This window comes from Pseudochaenichthys georgianus, chromosome 8 (genome assembly GCF_902827115.2).
Source record: "Pseudochaenichthys georgianus chromosome 8, fPseGeo1.2, whole genome shotgun sequence".
In the NCBI taxonomy this organism is placed as follows: Eukaryota; Metazoa; Chordata; class Actinopteri; order Perciformes; family Channichthyidae; genus Pseudochaenichthys; species Pseudochaenichthys georgianus.
Window position 1 is genome coordinate 6,199,724 of NC_047510.2, and position 11,577 is coordinate 6,211,300.

The 11,577-nt window shown below is 41.0% G+C and overlaps 1 long non-coding RNA gene across 2 annotated transcripts; it reads right to left on the minus strand.

Annotated features, from left to right (window-relative positions):
- Nucleotides 1-2,441: 2,441 nt before the first annotated feature.
- On the minus strand, nucleotides 2,442-6,374 carry LOC139434298 (uncharacterized). 2 transcript variants are annotated; one of them, XR_011643654.1, is made up of 4 exons: nucleotides 6,143-6,374; nucleotides 5,611-5,689; nucleotides 4,780-4,948; nucleotides 2,442-3,100 (listed from the first exon to the last, which is right to left on the minus strand). It is a non-coding gene; the product is annotated as an uncharacterized lncRNA (long non-coding RNA). The 2 variants fall into 2 exon arrangements; XR_011643655.1 differs by lacking the exon at nucleotides 2,442-3,100 and adding an exon at nucleotides 4,181-4,274.
- Between the last annotated feature and the right edge of the window lie 5,203 nt (nucleotides 6,375-11,577).

The window sequence follows — 11,577 nt, forward strand, 5'->3', positions numbered from 1 at the left end:
CAGATCACATGACCTGTTCAAGCCGGTGCCGCATAAAAACAACAGTCCGGACAACATTGCCGTGTGTTTCTGTCGAAAGTGCTGGCTTGAAACTACTGTATATCCCAGTCTTTGATTCATGCAAAAAGACCCAGTAAACACGGAGATACGGTGATATAAAGTTAATACATTTCAAAAGTATGAAATATGGAAGCACATATTTAAATATCTTCGCCATATTTGATCATTTTACGAAACGGAAAATACTGGAAACTGTAGATCCTGCTCAACAGGATGTATATGTGTATTTCTGTCGAAAGTACTGGCTCGAAACTATATGCCAGTCTTTGTTTCATGCAAAAATACCCAATAAACACGGACATACGATGATATAAAGTTAATACAGATATATTTCAGAAGTATGAATAATGGAAGCACATATTTTAATATTTTCGCCGTATTTTATCATTTTACGAAACGGAAAATACTGGAAACTGTAGATTCTGCTCAACAGGATGTATTTACCAGGAAGGGGTGAGGTAATCAGGTAAACGGAGTGATACGAAACGAGACGAAAAGAGACGAAGAGGGATGGCGGGAACCGAAGAGAGACGGCGGGAAATGGAGAGAGACGAAGATATACGAAGACAGGCGGCAGGAGACGAAGAGAGGCTGCGGGAGACTGCGATTGAAGTAAAGTGACAAACAAACATTGAAAATGTAGATATAGTTAGATATAGATATAGATTTAGAGTTTTGAAGACTCAACTATGATGAAGAGAACTCTGAACGTGAGTCAAGCTTTAAGCTTGTTTTTTGACATGGAGGAGGAGGAATCTGTGATGTTGCCCTCTGTGTCGTAGTTGACAGAAACCGCTTTGAAGCGTGGCACAGATAAAGACAGAAAAAACAGATTTTTGTACATAATGTGTATATATATATATTTGTATTATATTTATAATAACACTTTTGCCTTATCAGAATGAAATCCCATGCTACCTCAATCAAACTTTCACATTATCATAGTCACATCCCATGTATATATTTCCAGCTTTTAAATGGTTTCGTTGTGTATGTTTGTGTTGTGAAAAATAAAATCATTTTCAAAATCTGTTTTTACATATATGTTGTGATTTTGGGTCCAAAATGTTCATATAGTAGAAGATCACCTACATCCAAACGAAATAAATATAATTAATTATGATGAATACGTTAAGTCTTGTTCATTGTTTTTCACTTTTATTAAATGTTTGATATTTCTTTCTCTGTGTGCGGGGGATCACAGGAGGGGGGAGAGCTGTGGAATGTGACTCCACACATTCCGATGGCCAATTAGTTTTAAACAAAGGGTCCCCAACATACATATGAAACATGGGGGGGTTGGGGCTGGAGAACGGTATGGTCCTACCGTTTTCATACTTTATATATCTTAGCATATTCATACACACTGTTCATACTGCTCACAGGCTGATATCTAGTGTATTCATACCCCTCACTGTTTATTCATCATTCAATTAATTATATATTTTATTCTGTAGATTGTGAACATTACTTTTCACTTTACTGCTTGTTGCTCCTGGTTAGAAGCTAAACTGCATTTCGTTGTCTCAGTATCGGCGGTCACTCCTGATGAACCCACCAGGGCTGTTTCCTCAGAACGAGAGGAAAGTTTTTACCAGGACAGCTTTTTTAAGGGACAGCATCGCCCTGAGATCTATGCTGCTAATATGTTCATGGCCATAACGCCATTTGTAACATATGGGAGAATGGTGAAAATAACCAACTGGACTGGGACCAATGGGAAAATGCCTCTTCCCCTCAATGTGAAGCAACAGATTGAGTCTTATGTTTCCAATCGGTTCCCAAATCTGAACATTGACCAGTGGCATAAGATCAGGAGCCGGGTAAACGAGAGACTGAGGAGCCCCAGAAAAACAGATCCCGAAATCGCTCGTCCTGGTTTCCGCAGCAGATAGGCCTACAGCATGTGTCTGTTACTGTATGTCAGTTATTTTAAATAAAATGGTGAAAACTGAACTTGAAAATTGTTTCCTCTTTTTATTTTCGGGATGGGGAGACGTGTGTGATTAAAAATTCATTCGCAGAAATGTAAAGTGATCTAACTAAGTTCTATTCATATTCTTGACGGGAAGAGCCGTGTAAATGGGTGGCCATATGCATTTGAAAAGCAATAAATCACACAGTTATTATGCAATAGGCTATAAAAGCACCACCGATTACCTTTCTCCAATTCAAACTCTTGACGGGAAAAAAGGAAGGTGTAAATGGTTGGGCTATACTGTACTGTATACATACAAAGGCCATTCAATAGACGTTCAATATATAGTATTCGTTTATTAGAGTCGGCTTGACTCGGTTTGCATTCATAAAGAATGCACAAATGTGTTTAATCGTTAATGTCATAGTATTCGTTTATTAGTCCCCGAGGGGAAATGGGTAGCAGCACATCACAGAGGCATTTAAAAAGTGAAGAACATTCAAGTTAAACAATACTAAGTAAACAATTAACACAGTAAATTATGTGGATTAAATCACATTTATTTCGTTAAAAATAAACGAAATGACTCGGTTTGCATTCATAAAGAATGCACAAACGTGTTTAATCGTTCATGTCAGATATGTACGCCTACTAAGTAAATAGCCTACATTAGTTCCTGCTCAAGATTAGATTCAACTTTATTGTTATTGCACAGATTACAGGTAGGCCTACTGAGACAATGAAATGCAGTTTAGCTTCTAACCAGGTGCAACAAGCAGTAAAGTGAAAAGTAATGTTCACAATCTACAGAATAAAATATATAATGAATTGAATGATGAATAAACAGTGAGGGGTATGAATACACTAGATATCAGCCTGTGAGCAGTATGAACAGTGTGTTAATCGTTAATGTCAGATATGTACTAAGTAAATAGCCTACATTAATTTCATGATGGATTAAACCACATTTATTTCGTTAAAAATAAACAAAATGATTAAATGCAGGGTGAATTGCCCTAATGTGGAACATTTTTGCATTTCAGACTTCGGGAATATATTGCGACATGAAGCCGATACAATAAATCAAAATCCAGTAACATTCTGAAATCCCCAGGATGTGTCCTAATCAAACCAAAAGAGAACATGCAGATATTAAACTCATACAAGAAATGGTAGACATATTAGTACTCTTAGTGCCAAGTTGTCTCAGACAATCTGTTTTCCTAATGTGGGACAGTTCTGTGCAAAATGTGGGACACTGAAAAGTCTATATTAAAAAGCCTCAGTCACCTTCATTCATGTAATAAAAAAATCTCAGGCCAGTAACACTCAAAGCTACAGTAAATGTGCAATACCATGCTATGTTACTATTTATAATGTTATTGTTGTTACAACAGAAGATGTTTTTATTTAAATTGAAGTTAAATGCATCAATCTGGTGCACTGAGGGCAAAATTAGTAGATTTGTGGATACGGCTCTCAACACTCATATGAAACAGAACTGTTCTTACAATGTGTGTTGGAAGGTATTAAATTACTATGCATATGTTATTGTGTAAACACACAGCTGATCACCTGAGAGCTGCCGTTTCATTCAGAGCGTTTAAAAAAAACGACGGTCTGATTTCAACAACTCAATGTGTGATTATTATAGCAGTAATATTAGACACTAATAATACAGTAAACTATGAACACTGTACATATTATTGTTTGCCCGTGGGATTAGGATGATCGGTAGAGAGCCGCTGCGTCGGATGTGATATAAAAACAAAGCGATTATTGTCGTTGTTGTAAACTCACGTGGATTAAATGTAGTGCATTCATTTCAACTCGCGAAATATGATACATTAAATGATCGCGAGGATCACGATCGAACATCGTTTGTTTGACCCTGGATGCATTTCCTGATCTAAAAACATAGCGATGGTTTTGTACTTACGCGGCGTAAATTACGCCAACGTGAATTAAACATTATTTTGTTAAATAAAAACATGGTGATGTTTAGTAAATGATTACATGTCTCTTACTTAAGCACAGAATGTGATCCTATCCGTGACATATATGGATCTTAACAAATATCCGCTATATCAGATCCCTGTAGATCAGCTGTTTATTTCACATGAGTTCCAGTGTGGCAGCTTTTCACGGCTCCCCCTGGTGGATCCATGATCCATTGCTGCTGGTTTCATTATAATTAAATGTATTTATCAAGGGGGCGTTTCAAGTCCTGCGGGGGGGTTTTCCTTTTCAGCAGGGGCCCACCCCGTGCCGATCACGGACCCGCCCGGGTAGGCGTCTGAAACGAAGCGCTACATCTGTATGATAGACTTTTGAAACTACAAGAAGATAAGGAGGACTTTTACAAAAAAGTAATAGAGATTTTTGTCCAGAAGGATAGGCAAATGGACTTCATCTTCAAGTCAAGGTAAGACCACCATTTTATTGAAATGGGATCTTACTAAGAGAGAACAATTCAATATTTAAATGATACAATTACATTTTTTTGGTATCCTTTTGTTGAACTGTCTGTTTAAAATTAATCGAAGCATCAGACAAAAAAAGCTATTGAAAATAATATTATATTTTGATTTAGGTCAAAATATAATATTTGTAAACCTGAAGAGTCAGTGCCAGTGCCTCACCAGCCATGAACCTCACTGCAGAAACTTACATCTACGTTTTTTGTGCCCCACCACTTTTGTACATATAAAAACGCCACTGTGTGTATCTAGCATTTGTTCCCATTAGTCGTAGCAAAATAAAGATACATTCTCAAAATGGATTAGACAAACAGAATTTACCGTCAACAGGAAGTCCCCTCCAGCCGTACGGAGGGTTTCGCTTCCTCAGATGTTCCCAGGCAGGTTTTAAACTCCGCGCCCACTGGAGAACTGACATGGAGAACCTGAACTTCTCTCGGAGAAGAACATCGTTTTTCACAGCTTTCCTCAGAGAACATGCTGCTTCTATCTGAAATACATTGCAAAGATACATTTAAATACAGTCAACTCACATTAAAACTGCAGAGAATATTACACTTTATAATGACTCATTGCATTATAAATTCTAGAGCTTCAAAAATTAATTAGTCAGACAAAAGATTAATCACAAAAATATATTGATAATCGATTAATGGTTAAAGTAATTTTTCATGTATTCAAAAAATCTAGTTTTAAACTTCTAAAATATGGAGATTTCAGTCTTTGCTGTTTTACAAAGTATATATTGTTTGTCTTTGGAATGACAAAACAACAAATGTAAAGACATCATCTTGGACTTTGAGAAACTTGAATAAACATTTTAATTAGTTTTCTGATTTATTTATAACACAAATTATTAATTCATAAAAAACACAACAAAACTTTGTACAATTTTCTGAGAATTTAACAAATGAAAGCGTCATCATTCTTTAAATATTCTCTTCACACATTAAGTCATTGTGGCATCCTGTGTTGTGTGTAAAGCCTAATATATTTTTCTCTGCAATATACAAAATACTTGCGCTTCTTGTAGTTCATTGTATTGATAATATGTTTGGTATTTGGGCACAAGATATGAATACTGTTTGAGTATACTTGAGTAAATGTAATTAGTTACTAATCTCTCCAGCAGAGAAGATAACAATAACTCACTTGTTCTTCTACTTCTTGTTCTTGACCACTCGCTGACACAAGACTCCAGTCCACCTGATTGTCATCTAGAGATTCGATGCTTCAGACACACACACACGATCATAATAATAATAATATAAAAAATGTTATTTTATGTCCCAAAGAAACAGTTGTTTTCGAGCAATACATTTGAAAAATATTTTCTTTTTTGCAAATTGTAAAAAATAAAATAAGAAATGTTTTGTGCCTTTCAATCATTTTCAATATTTCAAGCAAGGTTTTATTTGTATTATTAAGTAATCATCTTCTTGTAAAAGGCTTTTGACTAACATTATTGTAATAATGTGAAATTGTTTTATTTTACTTTTTCTATTTATCATTTATTTTCCTTTGTTAAATGTTGTTATACTTTTAAAATAGTTGCACAGTGCAATTGTATGCCATAATGCACTGGTAGCTTTTTATTGTAAAGTGCTATAAATAATGGTTATAATAATTTCTAGCAGGTATTGCTGTTACAGGATGTGAATGATTTACCTTAATAAACTCTTACCTGTTGCTGTGTTGTTGAGAATATAAAAAGGTACAAATAATAAAACATAAAGTCCCTAAAAGGAAGAATATATACTTCATGGAGCCTCTCATTCTTCTACTTATTTTTTGTTCTTGTTCTTCTTCGTCATGGTGTTGCAGTCAGGTGCATTCAGGTGAGGCTGAAGTCCATTTTTAATGACAAGGGGATCTGTCTGTAAACTGCAAGCTTCACCTCAGCATGTAAAAACAGTTTTTCTTCACTTCCTGGATCAGCCCACCAGTGTGACGTGACGTCACCTTGGGGGCGGGGCTAGGACGTCTTAGAGGTCAGTCCCTTTTTAATTAAAGAGATATATTGTCTTGTACAAAAGTGAATTCCATTATTATAAAAATGTAAGGATACATCTTTTAAAAGTTGTCACATTACAAAGAAAAAAAGGACAATGTCATAATTCCCAAAACATTCTTTAGTAACATTTGAAAATATAAGTCCATTGTTTTTTTGTGTGAGAGTCTCAGAGTGTGCAGAATCGTGAATTAAATACTCTTTTTAAGATATTTATTATAATTTAATATACAATTTAAAATTAAAATGAGTGTTTCTAGATATAACCAGAAGTTGAATATGAACTCAGATCATATCATCAAAAAAAAATCATAATCTGCAATCCATATGTCCTATTTTGTATTGTATTGTACACAAAAAAAAGCACTAATAATTTCATAATTACCTCAAAGTTATTAAACACACAATAACAGATATAAAAGCTATCGAAAAACATGTGATCCAAATAAAGACTGTTGGAAAGCACCACATTACACACAAAAAAGATGAATAAATAAAATGTTAGGTATTTTATAAACAGCAAATCTACAGCAACACTTTAAAGATAATGTTATTGAGATAGCAAATTTCGAATATTTAATCATTGTCTTGAGGTTTTGAGACCAAGTTAATGGCATCCAGAGTGAGCATATGTTTAGATAGATTTGTTTTGTAGATTCTATGGGCCGAGTACAATAACTTCAGTTTTGTCTGTGAAACCCCAAAACCTTGAAGGTCATCCAAGTTGTTAAGTCCTTGAGGCAATTATTTATTTTATTTATATTTTATTTAGTTTTAATCAGGCTTGATAGATAAATACATCCTTATAATATTGCCCAACGGAAGTATACTGTATATATATAATTTGAAGAAAATAGGCCCAAGCACTGAGCCCTGTGGCACTCCATGGCTAACTTCAGTTTGTATGGAAGATTCATAGTTGAGTCTTCTGTCAAACTGAGACCGTTCAGATAAATAGGACCTAAACCATCTTAAAACGGTTCCCTTTATGCCAACTACATTTATTGTCTTTGCAATAGGATGTTATGGTCGATAGTATCAAATGCAAGCTAAGGTAATTTTTTGGAATATTAAAAGTCCTTGAGAAATTTACAGAGAAAAACTGTCAAAGAAAAAAGAATATTCATATTATGTATTGTACGTATCTAAAATAATCTTAATTTTACCTCATTCTGGAGTTAGTACGACTTATTTTCCCTTAATCTTATGATTAAATTCTTCAAATATCTAAACTCTTTTCTCCAAATGTTTTGCCAAAAATTATCGATAATATTTTACTATTTTAGGTGGAATAATCTTTAAACCAGACACATGCGCACACGCACACACACACACCAACACACACACACACACACACACACACACACACACACACACACACACACACACACACACACACACACACACACACACACACACACACACACACACACACACACACACACACACACACACACACACACACACCACACACATGTCCTCGCTCCTCGGTCATCGGTCTCACCGGAAGTTGATTTGTCTGCACCATCTTGAGTAGCGTCCCATGGCTCTTATTTCTGCCGGAGGAGCGAGGAGCGGTAATGGAGGAGCGATAACCGAGGAACCACCAGACCATCCTCCGATGAAATCCTCAGACACTCGCCCCGCCCCCTTACTGTGTATCGTTCACTGATTGGACGATGCAGCGCATGCACTCATCTGATGCTCCTTGACATGAGAGCAGTTTCCCAGCGGAGTGAAGAAAACACATGAACCTCACGGGAGTCACTCCTCAGTTTATACCGTGTTTTGTTTCAATTAATGTATCATTTAGTTACAAATATGTGATATATCTGAACAACAAAGTGGTCAAAAATCATTTTATTCATTTATTGGAAACATTTTCATGATCGCTTTTTTCGTTTTACATTTTCATTTATTGTCATTTCCATTCAGTCAGTCATTAAGTGCTATTAAAATGTGAATTTTCTACATATCCAAACAAACAAACAAAGTGTGCAATCCAATGAATGTTAATCTAACTGGGTTTTGATAGAGAATATATCTCTTTTTCTTCTCTCAAAAGAGTACAGTGTGTGCGCAGATGCGGCGGACAGACAGGTCTTAGTTGGTTTGGTGTCCTCTGCCATCCATCCATCCATCCATCCATCTTCTCCCGCTTATCCGTGGTCGGGTCGCGGGGGTAGCAGTTCCAGCAGAGAGCCCCAAACTTTCTTTTCCCTGGCGACATCAACCAGCTCTGACTGGGGGATCCCAAGGCGCTCCCAGGCCAGCGAAGAGATATAATCCCTCCACCTGGTCCTAGGTCTACCCCTTGGTCTCTTCCCAGCTGGACGTGCCTGGAACACCTCCCTAGGGAGGCGCCCAGGTGGCATCCTAACTAGGTGCCCGAACCACCTCAACTGGCTTCTTTCGACGCGAAGGAGGAGCGGCTCAACTCCGAGTCCCTCCCTGATGACCGAACTTCTCACCTTATCTCTAAGGGAGACACCAGCCACCCGGCGGAGGAAACCCATCTCGGCCGCTTGTATCCGCGATCTCGTTCTTTCGGTCATGACCCATCCTTCATGACCATAGGTGAGGGTAGGAACGAAAATGGCCCGGTAGACAGAGAGCTTTGCCTTCTGGCTCAGCTCCCTTTTCGTCACAACGGTGCGGTAAAGCGACTGCAATACCGCTCCCGCTGCTCCGATTCTCCGGCCCATCTCACGCTCCATTGATCCCTCACTCGAGAACAAGACCCCGAGATACTTGAACTCCTTCACTTGGGGTAAGGACTCATTCCCTACTTGGAGTGGACAGTCCATCGGTTTCCTGCTGAGAACCATGGCCTCAGATTTGGAGGTGCTGATCCTCATCCAGCCGCTTCACACTCGGTTGCGAACCGATCCAGTGAGTGCTGAAGGTCGCAGACCGATGAAGCCATCAGAACCACATCATCTGCAAAAAGCAGTGGTGCAATCCTTAGTCCACCGAACTGCAGACCCCCCCCCCCACGACTACGCCTCGAAATCCGATCCATGTATATTACAAACAGGATTGGTGACAAAGCGCAGCCCTGGCGGAGGCCAACCCTCACCGGAAATGGGTCCGACTTACTGCCGAGGACCCGGACACAGCTCTCGCTTTGGGAGTACAGAGATTGGATGGCCCTGAGTAGAGACCCCCTCACCCCATACTCCCGCAGCACCTCCCACAGTAACTCCCTGGGAACCCGGTCATACGCCTTCTCCAAGTCTACAAAACACATGTAGACCGGATAAGCGTACTCCAGGCCCCCTCCAGGATCCTTGCGAGAGTAAAAAGCTGATCCGTCGTTCCACGACCAGGACGGAATCCGCATTGTTCCTCCTCAATCTGAGGTTCGACAATCGGCCTGACCCTCCTTTCGAGTACCTTGGAGTAAACTTTCCCGGGGAGGCTGAGTAGTGTGATGCCTCTGTAATTGGCACACACCCTCTGATCCCCCTTTTTGAAAAGGGGGACCACCACCCCGGTCTGCCACTCCTTCGGTACTGTTTCCGACTTCCACGCAACGTTGATGAGACGTGTCAACCATGACAGTCCCTCAACACCCAGAGCCTTCAGCATTTCCGGGCGGATCTCATCCACCCCCGGGGCTTTGCCACTGTGGAGTTGTTTGATGACCCCAGTGACCTCCCCCCGGGAGATTGGCGTTGATCCCCCGTCATACTCCAGCTCTGCCTCTAACATAGAGGGCGGAGTTGTCGGGTTCAGGAGTTCCTCAAAGTGTTCCTTCCAACGCCCCAACACTCCATCAGTTGAGGTCAACAACGTCCCATCCTTACTGTACACAGCTTGGATGGTTCCCTGCTTCCCCCTCCTGAGGTGTCGGACAGTTTTCCAGAACAACTTTGGTGCCGCCCGAAAGTCCTTCTCCATGTCTTCTCCGAACTTCTCCCACACCCGCTGCTTTGCCTCGGCCACGGATGAGGCTGCTGCCCTTCGGGCCTGTCGGTACCTTGCAACTGCCTCGGGAGTCCCCCGGGATAACAAATCCCTGAAGGCCTCCTTCTTCAGTCGGACGGCTTCCCTGACCACCGGTGTCCACCAGGAGGTTCGAGGGTTACCGCCCCTTGAGGCACCTAGGACCTTGAGACCACAGCTCCCCGCCGCGGCTTCGGCAATAGAGGCTTTGAACACCGACCACTCTGGTTCAATGTCCCCAACCTCCACAGGAATGCCCGAAAAGCTCCGCCGGAGGTGTGAGTTGAAGGCCTCCTGAACTTGGGCCTCCTCCAGACGTTCCCAGTTCACCCGAACTACACGTTTGGGCTTACCAGGTCTATCCAGAGGCTTCCCCCGCCACTCGACCCAACTCACCACCAGATGGTGATCAGTTGACAACTCCGCCCCTCTCTTTACCCGAGTGTCCAAAACATACGGCCTCAGGTCCGATGATACGATAACGAAATCGATCATGGACCTTCTTCCTAGGGTGCTCTGGTACCACGTACACTTATGAGCATCCTTATGTTCGAACATGGTGTTTGTTATGGCCAATCCATGACTAGCACAGAAGTCCAGTAACAAACCACCACTCCGGTTCAGATCAGGGGGGCCGTTCCTCCCAATCACGCCCCTCCAAGTGTCTCCATCATTGCCCACATGTGCGTTGAAGTCTCCCAGCAAGACTAAGGAGTCCCCTTCAGGAGCCCCATACAGGACTCTTTCCAGGGTCTCCAAGAAGGCCGAATACTCTGAACTGCTGTTGGGTGCATAAGCACACACAACAGTCAGAGTTTTCCCTCCCATAACCCGCAGGCGTAGGGAGGCGACCCTCTCGTCCACTGGGGTAAACTCCAACAACGAAGCACCTAACCGGGGACTTGTGAGTATCCCCACACCCGCCCGGCGCCTCACACCTTGAGCAACTCCGGAGAAGAATAGAGTCCAACCCCTATCCAGAAGTAAGGTTCCAGAGCCGACGCTGTGCGTAGAGGTGAGCCCAACCAGATCCAACTGGTACCGCTCCACCTCCCGCACAAGCTCCGGCTCCTTCCCCCCCAGAGAGGTGACGTTCCACGTCCCCAAAGCCAGCTTCTGCCGCCCGGGTCTGGTCCGTCGAGACCCTCCGCTTTCACTGC